At 54.2% G+C, this 17,840-nt stretch overlaps 1 long non-coding RNA gene across 1 annotated transcript; it reads right to left on the reverse strand.

Annotated features, from left to right (window-relative positions):
• Positions 1 to 1,819: 1,819 nt before the first annotated feature.
• Positions 1,820 to 4,529, reverse strand: LOC115251449 (uncharacterized). The gene is made up of 3 exons (XR_003890007.1): positions 3,653 to 4,529; positions 2,857 to 3,025; positions 1,820 to 2,113 (listed from the first exon to the last, which is right to left on the reverse strand). It is a non-coding gene; the product is annotated as an uncharacterized lncRNA (long non-coding RNA).
• Between the last annotated feature and the right edge of the window lie 13,311 nt (positions 4,530 to 17,840).

Consider the following 17,840-nt stretch of genomic DNA (forward strand, 5'->3'; position numbering starts at 1 on the left):
AAAACCAGGAAGCAGCAGGAATGTTCGGGTTGGCAAGATCCGAGTGGTAAAGTGGCAGTTAGCGTCATTAGCAGCACCGCTAGCTCCCTAGAGTAAACGTGTTTCTGGTGACGCTCAGCCAACCAGGGGAGGACGACGCTGCAGGTCTGGAGCTGAACCCAGACCAGAAGAAGACTTTGACCTGGAGGTTGTCAACATACTTCAGCAGCGTGTGGGAGGAGAGCAGAAGCTCCTGGAAACATCAGACAGCAGCTTGGCTCCGTCGGCACCTCCAGGCCTGCACACACTCCAGAGCAGTTGGAGAAGCGTTGGCAGTAATAACCAGCCTGGTTAGCAGAGCCGCTAATACGCCTGAGAGGGCCCAATCTGCTCAGATGGTTCCAAGTTTAGGGGTTTCCTGCTTCACCTCTGGGTCGTGGCTTATTCTGGTAAGTTCTGGGGATTCTGGACGACGGTGTCATGTTCCTGAAGTCAGCAGTCGACAGATGAACATTGATTTGTCTCCATTTCCTCCTGTAAGGCGGCCGCTCGTTTGAAACCCCTCTTCATTTATCGCAGCGTCCTGGGTTAAACGAGGTGAACGGGATGGAAACTAAGTGCTTCTGAGATTGATTTTTGCTCGGTTTGACAGAGTGTTGGACCGCGGTGCTTTTCAGCAGGTAGGAAACGGTCGAGAATAGAGGAGCCCCACGTGATGCCTGGGGGGGGGGGGGGGTCCCTGCAACATTCTGCACCAGGAAGTGAAGGAGGCACATGAAAGACTTTGGCGGTTTGTCTGCTGGGACCACTGGGTCCAGGTGAACCACCCAGGAGGAACCAGAGTCCTCCTGGCCCCAGCTGGCTCCGCTCTGATGTCACGGCGCTTTCGTTGAATTGTGACCTCCATCGTGAGCTGTGTGAGGACGGACGTTGACGGAGAACAAGCGATCCTCACAGACTCGTCCGTTATTCCACATGTGATTCCTGAAACGTGATCTTTTCATTTTAATTATGCAGCATCGGATTTGTGGCTGGCGCTAGCTTGATTTTATCACAGCAGCTGTCACTCACAGATGCTAATGCTAAATCGAGTTAGCAATCACAACCTGCTGATGGCGGACTAATGCGGACAGACAACTGGCACAAGATGCGGTGACGTGGCTGCTTGGCTCTTCCCCAGCTCTTCGGGCAGCTGCCGCCACGGTGGATGGACGTGTGTCTGTAACAAAGCCCCGTTTCCACCACCTCCAGCACCCGGCTCATTTATCTCCTCATCAACCAGAGCTGGAACGCCGATCAGGCTCGGCCAACTGTTCACTTCTGGCCCGGGTCCTGTTTAACCACAGCATCTGGTGGGAGATTAGCCACCCGTCTGCCAGGCTAACGGACCACCTGCCCACCTCAGACATCAGCCACCAACAGGAGCAACAGTCGAGAGCTCGTCCTCGACCACAGCGACGCAACCCTGAAGGTCAAAGTTGCTGCGACCATCAGCGGAGCATCGGATGAGATTAGTCCGTTGGCAGAAGTCACGTTTGGGACGCTTCAGATTGAAGGTTTGGCTCCTCGCCCACAGAAGCTTCATTCCAAAGAGGAACGCTACAAAAACCAGCTCTGAACAGGTGCTTCAGCCAAACGTCAGCCGTCCTGATTTAAGCCAAACCCGGCAGGAGGTCTCCAGGTGCTGATGGACTCTTGGCCCGTCCATCACCTGCACGCTCGTTACTCATTCAGCCTTTGTAGAGACGTTTGAATAATAGATCCAACATGTTGTCCAGCACTGATGTGGACGCCTCCCGTGGAGGTGCAGCGATCCCCGTTAGCAGGAGCAGGCAGCAAAGACGGGAGCCGGTGGAGCCGGGGCGTCACAGAGGAGATCAGACAGCAGCTCTCCTGGTACCGGAGCCGCTCCGAACACATGAATACAGACGGAGGAGAGCGGAGGAAGAGCACGGCCATGTTGGTCACACGTTGTTCAGGTCCGTTTAGGCCCTCCTGGACAGGGACGGTCCCAAAGATGCGTCTCATCCGTCCAGCTGGTCGGAGATCTCCCAGTTTTCCAGGTGAGGATCCAGTCGTGTTCTCAGTCACCTGATCACCCTTTTAGCAGCTTCGCCGCAGGTTCTCCTTTTGCCTGCAAAGAAATTTATGCATTTATGCATGTAAAAAGAAATAACCTTTAAATAAATAAATAAATAACCTTTAAGGCGGCATCCGTCCACCTTCCCATGGTGCTCGCTGGGGTCAGAGTGGCTGAGGTGGAAATGCCACAAAATTGTTCCCTGATGACACACTGAATAATTGACACTTTGGAGGGTGTGTGTGTGTGTGTGTGTGTGTGTGCGTGTGTGTGTGTGTGTGTGCGTGTGTGTGTGTGTGTGTGTGTGTGTGTGCGTGTGTGTGTGTGTGTGTGTGTGCGTGTGTTGTGTGTGTGTGTGTGTGTGTGTGTGTGTGTGTGTGTGCGCGCGCGTGTGTGTGCGTGTGTGCGTGTGTGTGTGTGTGTGTGTGTGTGTGTGTGTGTGTGTGCGTGTGTGCGTGTGTGTGTGTGTGTGTGTGTGTGTGTGTGCGTGTGTGTGTGTGTGTGTGTGTGTGGAGCCTTTGGGGGGGCTCCAGGTGCACATCCATCCATGATTTATGTGCTTTGTTCTGAAAATGGGGCAGAAATCTTGGGAAGTGCCAACAGTGATGGTGAGGTCTGCAGGACTTCCTTGAGAGACGACTCTTGGATCAGTGGTCAACTAAACCGGGTTAATATTATCGTAGCAGAACCTGACCCTGGTTAGGTGATTATCTGGAGCTGACTGGGGGGCGGGGCTTCCTCTGCAGGTGTGCTGCATCAGCTCAGGTGTTCCAGGACCAGACCGTTTCAAGCCTCACCTTTAAATTTGCTGCAGTGCGGTTTGGCTCCTCCTTCCTGTTGACGGAGCGTCCTTGAGCAAGGCACTAGCCCTCCGGAGGGAAGCGGCGGGGACGAGGAGAGGAACTGTCTGCAGAGATTTGTGGAGACGATCGCAGCTGTTTGTCACAAGCGGTGTGTGTCTGCAGCCTGTGGCAAGGAGAGAATATTCAGAGAGTTTTCACTTCAAACAGCACACACAGGACGTGTGTGTGTGTGCGTGTGTGTGTGTGTGTGTGTGTGTGTGCGTGTGTGTGTGTGTGTGTGTGTGTGTGTGTGCGTGAGAACAGGTCCAGATCAGTAGAACCTGACGTCACCGTCGAACGTGCCAGAGGTCACACATTTATTTTTGTTCAGGGGTGAAGTCGACACGTGCACTGTTTTGTGTGTGTGTGTGTGTGTGTGTGTGTGTGTGTGTGTGTGTGTTTCAACTTTTGTCACCTTTTGTGTCCTCAAAATAAATCTGTAAAACAAATAAATCTAGGAAACACACACTAGCTTATTGTACTATTTTGTCATGTCTCGCTTCTCGTGTGCAACCACGATTTATTGCTCGGTCACTTGTCCACTACTGTTTACAATGAATTATGGGATACTGAGTCATTTACCATTCAGACACTGGCATACACACTATTGAGTGCACTATATAGGGGACAGGGGTGGGTGAGGACACAGGAAAAGTATGAACGTGACTCTTCTTCTCTTCCTGAAGCTGAAGGTCAGAGTGACTCACTATCGCCCCCTTGAGGCACCACATGGTAATAGTTTCTTTCTCACCTGAATGTGCCGTGTCTGGGATTAGAGTCCACCTTAGGAAGAGCAGTCCCATACTGGGAGAAACAGCCGGGGTGAACGTGAGTCCAACTGGCACCCTGCTGAGGCAGAATAAACATGGCTGCCAAAGCTGATGGACCTCGCGCTCCGAGTCCAGATGTCTGCTGGCATCTGTGAGACAGGAAAGATTTTCTTCCCAACATCTGCGCTGGCTGAGTTCTGTTCGGAATTTTGCTTTCACAGCCCGTAAATATGATGATAAATCAGCCGTGTTTCGCCGCAGCGCTAGCAGGGCTCTGAAATTTCAATTTATTAGCTTTACAAATCAGGTCAGCGCACAGCTGAGGTTGGAGGGAGAAGCTGCCAACCACAACGCGGCAGGTTCTGCTCCCTCAGAGTCCGTGTCTATGAAATGGGCATCATCCACGCTACAGTTGCCCCTTTGATTTAAATGTAATTCGCTCTTTCTGCACCGACAAACCTCCTCCAGAGCCCTGACCTCCAGAGTTACATTAATCTTTTAAATGTCATCTGCGTGTTAACCCTCAGCAAAGTATCACCACAACATTTCTGCTGTTTGTAGAAGGAGTGGGTTCAGTCCCCTGATAACAGACGAGTGAGGAGGTCCGCTGAAGCATCCAAAACAGCTGCCAGTGGTTCGCTCCCTCACTCCAGATGTTCACGGAGCAGCTAGAACAACACAAGGAGCCATCAGGCTTGGGGAGAAGATGAAACCAATGGACTTCAGCAGCTTGGACCCATGTTCTGAAGGTTGGAGCTTTGACCCAATGTGGGAAGAACAAAAGGAAACTTGACTCAGATGAAACGAGCCTTGGTGAAAGCAAACAAACCCCTGATTTAAGATCATTGAAGATGGTTTGAACCCTGCAGACTGGCAGCCAGGAGGTGGACGGGAGGTGCTGCCATCAGCGTTGAGTGTGTTCTGGAATAAGGAAAGTGGGAAAAGTAGGAGAAGAGGGAAAAGAAGAGGGAGGAAGAGCGAGAGAGAGGGAATCATTAGCAAAGCTTAGAAGCAGAGTGATGGGACGTGCCCTTTAATGAGCTCCATTTGAATATCACAGCATCAGCATCCTCTTTGATTGGACTTTATTAGAAATAAGAGCCAAGGGGGGGGGCTCTGGGGGCTGCTCCCCCCAGGAAGGGTCCTCGAGGAAGGAGGAAGACCAATCAGCAGGAGGGGGGGCTAGGGGGGAGGAGAAGCTGTCAATCCTCCATAATCTCTGGATATTTATGCAACTATTCAATTTCAGGGCAACTTTTGTGGGCCTGTGAGTGGATTATTTATTCCATTTCCAGTCCAGACGAGGGCTGGTAGCTCTCTAACAGCCCAGCGAGGACGCTGCGTTAGCGCGTTCCTAGCCGCTAAACTTCAAGCCTCAGCTTTGTTTTTGTCTTTATGAGCCTTTTGTTGCGTGAGGATGATTTATGAGGCTGCGCTGGATGAGACTATTAACTGGCCGTGTGATTTGTTCCTGTTTATTTGCAATTATTCGAGCTGTTGCTGGGGAGATTCTGCCTGATTTATGGTTCCCGGAGGTGTTACGGTCAATATATCGTGCTGTGTTTATGCTGTTGGGATAATAACGTGGACTCTTTCCACCCAGCGTCTCACCGACGATCTCTCCAGGTGGAGAACCTCGGGAACCTAAAGAGATGCTGGATCAGGTGTTTCTGGAGAGGAGCCAGCCCCTCTGGGAGGGGGGGGGGGGGGCTGCATCCGTGTGGATATGTTGTGATCCTAGAGATGATCAGGGATGTTCCCAGGTGATCGGGAACGCCACTGAGCCAAAGAGGTTCTTAGTAGTTGATTTATGCAGCGCATCCGATCTGCTGGGAGACGCCGGAGATGTTTGTGCTCCTCTCTGTGTGGGCGGATTCCTAAATGAATATTTCAGACTTGATCCAAATGATTCCCGTTCTGCAGCAAAGAGAACAATCCGCAAGTGTTGGATTAAGAGATTAAGAGTCTGTGCAGCACGCCGAAATGAAAAAGCAGCCACGGCCCTGCAGAACGCTGCCTTTGCTCAGAGGACTCCAGATCCCCAAATCTGGCTGATCCTCATGTAAACCTCCAGAGAGGGAGGGGGGCACCTCGCCGGCTGGGTTTCCAGGCGCTCTGGGGCCTTCAAGGCCTGATATTGGGACGTGGCAGCGCCGCTGTGATCAGGCCGGGAAGCGGCGGGAAGGAAGTCGTCATCTGATCAGAGCCTCATTTCCTGTTTAGGCTGCTTTTAATTCCTCAGAATTCTTTAATCCTGCATGAAGATTCAGCCTGAGCCTCAGTCACAGAGAGGGTGGATCTGATCACGCTGAAGGGTTCCTGGACTAAACCACCTCCTGTGGCTCCGCTAACAAGGACAACAGTCTGCTCCCTCACATGAGGCGCCGTCTTCAGGCTGGAACGAGCCGAGGCCGTGAAGAAGAAGAAGGAGAAGGGGGAGAAGAAGAAGGAGGAGAGGGAGAGCCCCTGAGGGGATGGGCAACAGAAGAGCGGATTAAGCAGCCAAACTGAAAATAAGGTTTAAAGAAATATTTTATTCTGGAATATCAGACAGATACCGACATAATTGGACCCATCGCTGCTTTTCCAGGTCAAGGAAGTGATGAATCCGCCCCTTTTCTCATTTTCTCTCCCGACCCTTCGGAGCCTCAGTCGGACGGATTCTACGGGAGCCTGAACAGGACAAACAGCAGCTGAACACAAGCTGGTGTGATAAAATCTGCAAACACTCCTGACATGAACATCCAGAACATTGGGTAATTTGTCCCAAACGTGATGGATATCTCTCCCCTCTTCTCTTCCCGTTCCTCCGCCCCTGTATTCCGCCCTCTTCCGTGACAAACCCAACTATCGTTTTCTCCGTTTCAACCTTCGCCTTATCTGCCTTTGTCCCCGCTCTTCCTCTGCTCTGCTCTCAGGGTGAGAGATAAGTCCGCACGGCGCTAATCTGCAGCTAAATAGACAGCTGATCCCTCTGAAGCCACGCCACGGAGGGGGGGGCAATGTTTACATGGCCCCCAGCCACTCAGCCGCGCTACTGGGAAATTAATTAGCCGCTCCATCTCCTGGCTTCTTCTTCATTCTCTCTCTTCCGAGCGATCTGACTCCCTCTCTGGGCCTGCAGCCTCCCCCCGCCCGTCGGGCAGCAGACGTTTTGGGGGCGGCTGCAGCGGCGGGATGGGAAACGTCTGCGTTGAGGTTGTGTCCCACAGGTGACCCACCGGTCCAGGTCCTCCGTGCACCAGGCAGGCAGACCTCAGGAAGCTAATTTGCTAGCGCCGTCCTCGTGGTCACGAAGCCGCAGGCCGGATGGTTTTGGTGTCATCCTGGTTGATCCTGGACCAGCGAGGGGAGAATAAAGGACCTAAACACGGATCAGCACCATCCCCTCTGACCACGCTGGTCGGCCCATTTAATTGATAAATGCTCGTCAGGGACACAAGGATTCAGCTAACGGGGACGGCGTTTGGCACCTTTCTTCCAGAATGGAAGTGGTTTGATCTCCATTCGGGGTCGTCAGTGGCGCCACCTCCTCCCGTCTCCACGTCTTCTCGGCCAGGGAGCGCTTCATTAATTCCGCTCAGGTGTTTCCACCATGAATTTGCTTCCTTTTGTCACATTTTTCTCCCAGTGAATTTCTATTTAAGAATTAAGTGGGGACATTAATCACGTCGGAGGGATCAAACCCGGGCTCGCATAAACAGGAGGCGGCTCTCGCTTTCCTTTGTTTATTTGTTGCTGCTGAAAATGGGATTTTTCTTCTGCTGTGACAGTTCAAGTGATTTTTATTCCAGTCTGTCACAATTTGGATTTCAAAGCTGCTCTGCAGAAGCCGCTTTTCCCGTTTGTGTCTCCGGCGTCCCTGACGAAGGAGGCGGACGCTTCGTTAAAAGCCCATGAAATGACCTCTGTCACCATCAGGAGCTCATCCGACGGTCCCGGCAGTGATAGAGCAGATAGAGGGTGGTGCTGCTCCTCCACTCCCGTCTGCTCCCTCTGGAGCGGAGACGGAGGCGGCAGATTACGACTCTGAATGAAACCTTTGCTGCTTTATTTTGGACTCTCCATTATCAGCAGGTCCACCAGGGGGGTGGGAGAAGGTGGTGGGACCCAGCTGAGGGCAGCAGCAGCAGGGCGCGGAGGAGTGACCAGGTAAGCCCCGCCCCCTGCCCCTGCTCCTGCTCCTGCTCCTGCTCCTGCTCCGGCTCCTGCTCCTGCTCCTGCTCCTGCTCCTGCTCCTGCTCCTGCTCCTGCTCCTGCTCCGGCTCCGGCTCCTGCTCCTGCTGCTGCTCCTGCTCCTGCTCCTGCTCCTGCTCCTGCTCCTGCTCCTGCTCCTGCTCCTGCTGCTGCTCCTGCTCCTGCTCCTGCTCCTGCTCCTGCTCCTGCCCCTGCTCCTGCTCCTGCTCCTGCCCCTGCCCCTGCTCCTGCTCCTGCTCCTGCTCCTGCTCCTGCCCCTGCTCCTGCTGCTGCTCCGGCTCCTGCTCCTGCTCCGGCTCCGGCTCCTGCTCCTGCTCCTGCTCCTGCTCCTGCTCCTGCTCCTGCTGCTGCTCCTGCTCCTGCTCCTGCTCCTGCTCCTGCTCCTGCTCCTGCTCCTGCTCCTGCTGATTCATCCTGGAGCCACGTCAGCGTCCCGTTCCCTTTCATCGATCCACAAAGCCGGATCATGTGTTTGTCCTGGGAACCAACATGTTTCAGTAGCCCAGAAGAGTCCAGGACAGTCGGGTCTGAGCAGCTGGGAACCTGGTTTTACTGGTTGCTGCAGCTTCATCAAACCAGTGCTGATTCCAGTTCATCCCAGTTTAAACTCAATTTAAAGTTTAAACTTCAGTTTAAACTCTCACGGTTTCAGTTTGACAGGATTCTGCTCTGCTTGGCCAGGTCGGGGTCTCTATGGTCTCTGGGGGTACTGGGGATCACCTGGACAGAGGGGAGGAGAGAACAGCTGGAGTGAGTGAGGTGCAGTGAGACAGGTGAGGAGGAGTGGCCTGTGTGTCTGATCCGATGGTGACGGGCGTTTGCTGGGAGGGACGTGGAGGCGTCAGCGTCTCTTCGGAGCGTCATAAATGACCTTATTACCAGGGATTTGGTGCCTCTGAGGCCACGTTCCCATTCAGATCATTCCATTCGGGACGTGTTATCTTCTCTAAAGTGTAACTGACGTTTCCAAACGCTCCTGTAACACCAGCAGAACTCACTGATGCACGAAGGCTTTGATGGTGAAGCAGCAGATTCTCCACTTCCTGCCGCTGCTGAGCCGATTCTCCGGTGCGGAGCCTCAACGCTGGTTCAGAACCTGTCTCAGGTTTGTCAAATTAAATCCTCCTCCTGCTCCTTGTGCTGCCTCCAGACGTGCTGGCCCTGCCTGTCAGGCTCCTCCGCTGCTTCCCTCATCCCGCCTCGCCTCGCCTCGCCGCCCGTCCTCCACGCAGCCGCTCCATTGTCGGCCCGTTCTCCAGAGGTTCTTCTTTGTTGCTGCTGCTGCTTGTCAGTCTGAATGAGGAGGAGCGCCGCGGGTGGAGGCGTGGCCCTGGGCGGCGTGGCCATCTCAGCTCGTTAGAGGCTGGAGATGGGGACGGCCCGGGGAAGGTCGACGGTCCCGTGGACCATCAGGACCGGAACAATCCGGGTTAAAGGGGAGACCACGGATCCATGACCAGGTTGTAATGATGATCTGGGCTCCTCCCACATTCGTGAGCAGCTCATGAGGGTCTCACTCCCACCACCTGAGTCCTGCAGCAGCTTTGCACGAATGTCGGTGACTCAGCGCTAAAACGACGCGATGATGTTTCTTTAATGAACGAGGCTTCCTCTTCCTCCTGCTTCTCATCCAGCCCTGGACTTCTGCTGTGTGGATAAAAGCCCTCAGAAGATAAAACACCTTCTGTGTTCCTCAGAGTGAAGCTGAGGGCTCTCGCTGTTCCGGACTATTGTTACTGCCGTCTGTCCTCCAGCAGCCGAGAGTCGAGAAGCTAGCTCGCTGCTAGCTGATGGCTAATGACTCAGCAGGGACAAAAAGGTTAAAAACATGCTGGGCTGGGATCGGACCAGGACTGGGGTCGGACCAGGGCTGGGGTCGGACCAGGGCTGGGATCGGACCAGGGCTGGGGTCGGACCAGGGCTGGAGTCGGACCAGGGCTGGGGTCGGACCAGGGCTGGGATCGGACCAGGGCTGGGATCGGACCAGGGCTGGGGTCGGACCAGGGCTGGGGTCGGACCAGGGCTGGGGTCGGACCAGGGCTGGGATCGGACCAGGGCTGGGGTCGGACCAGGGCTGGGGTCGGACCAGGACTGGGGTCGGACCAGGACTGGGGTCGGACCAGGGCTGGGGTCGGACCAGGGCTGGGATCGGACCAGGGCTGGGGTCGGACCAGGGCTGGGGTCGGACCAGGGCTGGGATCGGACCAGGGCTGGGATCGGACCAGGGCTGGGGTCGGACCAGGGCTGGGATCGGACCAGGGCTGGGGTCAGACCAGGGCTGGGATCGGACCAGGGCTGGGGTCGGACCAGGGCTGGGGTCAGACCAGGGCTGGGGTCGGACCAGGGCTGGGAACAGAACAGTATCTGTGATCTTTGATGTGTCTGTGATGCGTCTGTTTGGTTTATTACAGTGTAATAACACGTTCCCTTTGCATGAAGGGAAAATTGTCCGTTTAGTTTTCACCTTCATGTTTATCCTTTAAATTATTCAATGCGACGGTAACAAAGTTCAGAACAATAAAATATTTAGTCGCTTACCCCCCCCCCCCCCACACACACACACACGCACGCACACATACACACGCACGCACGCACACACACACACGCACACACACACACACACCTGGAAAATGGATGTATAAATAATTTAAGGCTGAGCGGCGCTCCCGCTCCGGGTCCTCGTGTCCTCCGGTCTCACCTGCTCGGCACGCAACCGTTGAACAGGAAGACCTGGAAAAAGCTGGAGGGGGGTCAGGGCCTCCACCAGGCTCCGGCGCTGACGTGGATGCCACAGGGGACTCACGGCACCTGAGGGGGGTGGGGGGGGGGCAGTTGTGTGTCTTCTGCCCATCTGATGCCCTCACAGTGTCGCCAGTCCCAGCAGAATGAAGCCACGCAGGAACCGGTTCCATCAGGTTCGGGGGGGCTGAACCATCAGGTTCGTCCCCGAGGCTGGAATTCCTGCCTCATCCGGAAGAAACGTTCATTTTTTAGATGTGAGAAGAAAACCAGAGCGAGACGGATGGACGGGGGGTTGGGGGGGGTAGGGGGGGGTGGGGGGGGGGGGGGGGGGTGGGGGGGCTCAAAGGGCTTTTTGATGTTCAGATTCTGTGATAATTTATTGATGCAGAGTTAAATAAGGCCAGATTGGTTTCATTACAAATCTCATTAGAGCTTTAGAATATTTGCTGTAATAACAAAATCCATCAGCGTAATCACAGAGCAAAAGAGACGGAGCGCCGCCGTCACCGCGCTGGAAACAGCTGCATCGTTCCGAGGAACGCCGCCGCCGCAGCCTGATGTTTCCGTCCCAGGAGGACGCTTTAGCCCCGCCCACCCAGGTTTCTGACGCTTTGGCCCCGCCCACCCAGGTCCCCTGCCGCTTTAGCCCCGCCCACCCATGTTCCCTGACGCTTTAGCCCCGCCCACCCATGTTCCCTGACGCTTTAGCGCCGCCCACCCAGGTTCCCTGACGCTTTGGCCCCGCCCACCCAGGTTCCCTCCAACCGTCGTGAGCATGAAGATGGACGTAAAGCTCCTAACGCCTCCAGAGCCCGTTAGCTTCTGATGTAGCCCGTTAGCTTCTGATGTAGCCCGTTAGCTTCTGATGTAGCCCGTTAGCTTCCGATGTAGCTGCACGATGGCTCCTAAACAGCAGATGCTGGAGCAGACGTCCAGGCGCGTTAAATGCCAGGCTGAAGATTCCCGCTGTTACGTCTGTGTGATTGTGCCGGAGATAAAGGCCAGGAGTGGGTGTGGAGAAGGTTTTTCCCAGATCTCTCCGAGTCAGCAGCGTCTCACAGGCGGCTAAATGCAGTCTGACAGCGGGGGGGCGTTCAGGGACGGCTGGACTGAGGACGAAGCCTCGCAGGAGCTCTTAGACTCATCGCAGAGTGTTTAGAACGTCCCCTCTGCTTTAAATGGCTGTGAGAGGGTTCACAGGGAGCAGAATCCAGGCTGACAGCTCAGAGGACGTCTGAGGACGCCGGTCTGAGGACGCCGGTCTGAGGACGCCGGTCGGAGGACGCCAGTCTGAGGACGCCTGTCCGAGGACGCCGGTCGGAGGACGCCGGTCTGAGGACGCCGGTCCGAGGACGCCGGTCGGAGGACGCCGGTCCGAGGACGCCGGTCGGAGGGTCCTGGTGAAGACATCAACACATGTTAGCCTCAGCAGAGCCACACGCTGCATATTTAGACCACTAGGGGGCGATAATCCTTCCAGCTAACAGCACTGGAGGACAGACAGGTTAGCACAGACAGGTTAGCACAGACAGGTTAGCACGTAGCTGGTAGCATGTGGTCCTGAGCCGGCTGGACCTGGAGGATCGTCACCACTGTAATGTGTGTTTGTGTTCCACCTCGGTGCTGTAAATGTACTTTTAATGTTGCGCCTCCGTCTTTCATTTGTTTACGGAGCGGCGTGAGCGCCGCCGTCGCTCAGCGAACGCGCAGAAATGCTCTTTTAATGATTCCGTTTCTCTCCTGTGTTGGAATAAACGAGGTTTTAATGTAATCTGTCGCTCGCTGCTCCTCTTCTTTTGTCCCCGGCAGCATTCATCACATGTGCGTCTGTAGCTGCGGCAGGAACGGAGCCGCACCATCAGAGCTAATTAGCATCCTCCGCGCTCCCAGGAACACAACAGCAGAACCACAACAGCAGGAACACAACAGCAGGAACACAACAGCAGAACCACAACAGCAGAACCACAACAGCAGGAACACAACAGCAGGAACACAACAGCAGGAACACAACAACAGGAACACAACAGCAGAACCACAACAGCAGGAACACAACAGCAGAACCACACAGCCAGGAACACAACAACACACAAAACAACAGCAGACACAACAGGAACACAACAGCAGAACCACAACATCAGGAACACAACAGCAGAACCACAACAGCAGAACACAACAGCAGAACACACACAAAACACAACACAAACCACAACAGCAGAACCACAACAGCAGGAACACAACATCAGAACACAACAGCAGAACCAACAGCAGAACCACAACAGCACACAACAGCAGGAACACACACAGAAACACAACAGCAAACCACAACAGCATAACCACACAGCAGGAACCACAGCAGAACACAACAGCAAAACCACAACAGCAGGAACACAACAACAGGAACACAACAGCAGAACCACAACAGCAGGAACACAACAGCAGAACCACAACAGCAGGAACACAACAACAGGAACACAACAGCAGAACCACAACAGCAGGAACACAACAGCAGAACCACAACAGCAGGAACACAACAACAGGAACACAACAGCAGAACCACAACAGCAGAACCACAACAGCAGGAACACAACAGCAGGAACACAACAGCAGAACCACAACAGCAGAACCACAACAGCAGGAACACAACAGCAGAACCACAACAGCAGGAACACAACAGCAGAACCACAACAGCAGGAACACAACAACAGAACACAACAGCAGAACCACAACAGCAGAACCACAACAGCAGGAACACAACAGCAGGAACACAACAGCAGAAACACAACAGCAGGAACACAACAGCAGAACCACAACAGCAGGAACACAACAACAGGAACACAACAGCAGAACCACAACAGCAGGAACACAACAGGAACACAACAGCAGGAACACAACAACAGGAACACAACAGCAGAACCACAACAGCAGGAACACAACAGCAACACAACACCAGGAACACAACAGCAGAACCACAACAGCAGGAACACACAACAGGAACACACATCAGAACCACAACAGCAGGAACACAACAGCAAACACAACAGCAGAACCACAACAGCAGGAACACAACAGCAGGAACACAACAGCAGAAACACAACAGCAGGAACACAACAGCAGAACCACAACAGCAGGAACACAACAGCAGAACCACAACAGCAGGAACACAACACGAACCACAACAGCAGAACACAACAGCAGAACCAACAGCAGGAACACAACAGCAGCAAACAACAACAGCAAACAACAACAGCAGCAAACAACATCAGAACACACAGCAGAACCACAACAGCAGAACACACAGCAGAACCACAACAGCAGGAACACAACAGCAGAACCACAACAGCAACAACAGCAGAACCACAACAGCAGAACCACAACAGCAGGAACACAACAGGAACACAACATCAGAACACAACAACAGGAACACAACATAGAACCACAACAGCAGAACACAACAGCAGAACCACAACAGCAGGAACACAACAGCAGAACACAACAGCAGAACACAACAGCAGGAACACAACAGCAGGGAACACAACGCAGAAACACAACAGCAGACCACAACAGCAGCAGACCACAACAGCAGAAACACAACAGCAGAACCACAACAGCAGAACCACAACAGCAGGAACACAACAACAGGAACACAACAGCAGAACCACAACAGCAGGAACACAACAGCAGAACCACAACAGCAGGAACACAACAGCAGAACCACAACAGCAGGAACACAACAACAGGAACACAACAGCAGAACCACAACAGCAGAACCACAACAGCAGGAACACAACAGCAGGAACACAACAGCAGGAACACAACAGCAGAACCACAACAGCAGAACCACAACAGCAGGAACACAACAGCAGAACCACAACAGCAGGAACACAACAGCAGAACCACAACAGCAGGAACACAACAACAGGAACCACAACAGCAGAACCACAACAGCAGAACCAACAGCAGGAACACACAGCAGGAACACAACAGCAGAAACACAACAGCAGGAACACAACAGCAGAACCACAACAGCAGGAACACAACAACAGGAACACAACAGCAGAACCACAACAGCAGGAACACAACAGGAACACAACAGCAGGAACACAACAGCAGGAACACAACAGCAGAACCACAACAGCAGGAACACAACAGCAGGACCACAACAGCAGGAACACAACAGCAGAAACTCAACAGCAGGAACACAACAGCAGAACCACAACAGCAGGAACACAACAGCAGAACCACAACAGCAGGAACACAACAGCAGAACCACAACAGCAGGAACACAACAGCAGAACCACAACAGCAGGAACACAACAGCAGAACCACAACAGCAGGAACACAACAGCAGAAACACAACAGCAGGAACACAACAGCAGGAACACAGCGTCTTAACAATGCGGCTCCGCTCACACACTCGTGTGTGTCTCCCTGCAACTCGCAGCAACAAGCGATCGATTGTGTTTCTTCACGGGAATTTGTGGATATTGGCAATAAGTTCATATAAACACACACACACACACGCACACACACACACACACACAAACAGATTAGAGGTGATTAACCAAAATTAGCATGTACAACATGTTTATCACAGCATCAGTGCACGGTGACGACTGTCTCCTCATCCAGGATCAGGATTACTGTGTGTGTGTGTGTGTGTGTCATTCTCTTCATTTGTGTTTTTTTTCCCAACTTCCACAGCTGAAGGTGGATCGGAATACCGATGAGATTCCAGGAGGCGTCGCCTGCCGGAGTCAGGAGAAGGAGTCGCATTTACTCTGCTCAGATTCAGCTAACGAGGGAAAATTCCCCGAGCTTCACTTCAATACTCGCCTCAACATGTGTGTGTGTGTGTGTGTGTGTGTGTGTGTGTGTGTGCGTGTGTGTGCGTGTGTGTGTGTGTGTGTGTGTGTGTGTGAGTGTGTGTGTGTGTGTGTGTGTGTGTGAGTGTGTGTGTGTGTGTGTGTGTGTGTGGGTGTGGGTGTGTGTGTGTGTGTGTGAGTGTGTGAGTGTGCGTGAGTGTGTGTGTGTGTGTGTGTGTGTGTGCTGGTGGAGCTCACTGATGCTGCAGATGAGATCGATTCCACAATAACATTTTAATTTCAACATTAATTTGTTTTAAGTTCTAAGTTTTGATGTTTATTGATGATTTTTGTATAACCGAATGTTTCTGAGTGAAATAACAGACAAAATCAATTACTCATTACACACTCACACACACACTCACACACACACACAGACACACACTCACACACACACACACACACACACAGACACACACACACACACACACACACACTCGCACACACACACACTCACTCACTCACACACACACACACAGACACACACACACAGGAGGTGGAGGAGGTGGAGGAGGAGGAGGAGGTTGAGGAGGTGGTGGAACCTTTGGAGAACCCAGAGAAACATCTCAGGGAACGTCTGAGGGGCTCTGAGGAGGCTCTGAGGGGCTCTGAGGGCTCTGAGGAGGCTCTGAGGAGGCTCTGAGGGGCTCTGAGGGGCTCTGAGGAGGCTCTGAGGGGCTCTGAGGAGGCTCTGAGGAGGCTCTGAGGAGGCTCTGAGGGGCTCTGAGGGGCTCTGAGGGGGTTCTGAGGGGCTCTGAGGGGCTCTGAGGAGGCTCTGAGGAGGCTCTGAGGGGGCTCTGAGGGGCTCTGAGGGGCTCTGAGGAGGCTCTGAGGAGGCTCTGAGGGGCTCTGAGGAGGCTCTGAGGGGCTCTGAGGGGCTCTGAGGGGCTCTGAGGAGGCTCTGAGGAGGCTCTGAGGGGCTCTGAGGAGGCTCTGAGGGGCTCTGAGGGGCTCTGAGGAGGCTCTGAGGAGGCTCTGAGGGGCTCTGAGGGGCTCTGAGGAGGCTCTGAGGGGCTCTGAGGAGGCTCTCTGGTTTGGGAGGTTGCCTGAGCAACGTTCAGAGCAACAACAGGGAAAGTCTCTGATGTTTAGATAAGGAGTTCGTGCAACATTAATGGACTCATGTAGCATCTGAATCCAGGATCAGCTGCTGAGCGTCCAGGGTCTGGCTGAGGGCGCCCGACCTGCATGTACAGCTTGATCTCCTGTGAAGGTTCAGCCCAACCACCGCGTGTGACTAATGGAGGAAGCATGTCTGCTGCCTCAGCACAGCGTGTTCCACCACCGTGAGGGTGCTTGGAACACGCTGAAGCAGCTTTGAGGTTCCTCAGAAACCCAGGGAGCGGCGCAGAGCAGGAGAGGACTAATGGTCTTATCTTGTGTCTCCATCTCGACGGTCCCTGGAGGCTCGCGTGTTCCGGGGGATTCTGGATCCTGTGTAGGTTCAAATGAATCATTAAAGCTTTGAGCTCCACACGCAGAAGAAGCTCGGAGCCCATTGAGAAGGAAAGATCGTTTATCTACTTCCTGCCAGCTAATTGGAGGCACCATTGAGACCATTGCTCCAGGAGATTCTCCAGGTCCAAGTCACGTGTGTGTGATTCACGTCTATTCTCCCGACGTGGAGACGACAGCAGGGTCCCGGAGCATGATTGACATCCCAGCTCGGCCATATTGGCAGGAGGTGGCTAGCCCGACTCCACCCCCCCTGCTGTGCTGATTCAGGCTCCAAATCATGGCAGCGGGACCGTTTGGCTTTATTACCGCACAGCAGGGGGTCCAGCAGGGGGTCCGGCAGGGGGTCCAGCAGGGGGTCGGGCAGGGGGTCGGGCAGGGGGTCCAGCAGGGGGTCCAGCAGGGGGTCGGGCAGGGGGTCCGGCAGGGGGTCCAGCAGGGGGTCCGGCAGGGGGTCCGGCAGGGGGTCCAGCAGGGGGTCCAGCAGGGGGTCGGGCAGGAGGTCCAGCAGGGGGTCCAGCAGGGGGTCGGGCAGGGGGTCCAGCAGGGGGTCCAGCAGGGGGTCGGGCAGGGGGTCCAGCAGGGGGTCCAGAGCAGCACGTCAGTGGGGAGATGTTCATCTCGGCGGCGCTTTTATCAGCGTTTACGCGTTTAAAACCAGGAAGAGACGGGATCAGACGGGTCGGCGATGGGAGCAAAGGAGACGCTCCAACGCGGATCACTGAGATGAGCCGTAAGCCCCGCCCTCTCCGTAAACCCCGCCCTCCCCGCTAGCCCCGCCCCCGTCCACAGAGGGGGTTGGTCCATGTAACTTATGATCAACTAATAATCCGCGTTTTTATCAGCGGTGGCAGAGGAAGGGAGCGTTATTCCCCCCAATCTTCCGCTTTCTTCCCGTCCTGCTTCCTTCTGT

The sequence above is a fragment of the Takifugu rubripes genome, chromosome 11 (genome assembly GCF_901000725.2).
Source record: "Takifugu rubripes chromosome 11, fTakRub1.2, whole genome shotgun sequence".
NCBI classification, from domain to species: Eukaryota; Metazoa; Chordata; class Actinopteri; order Tetraodontiformes; family Tetraodontidae; genus Takifugu; species Takifugu rubripes.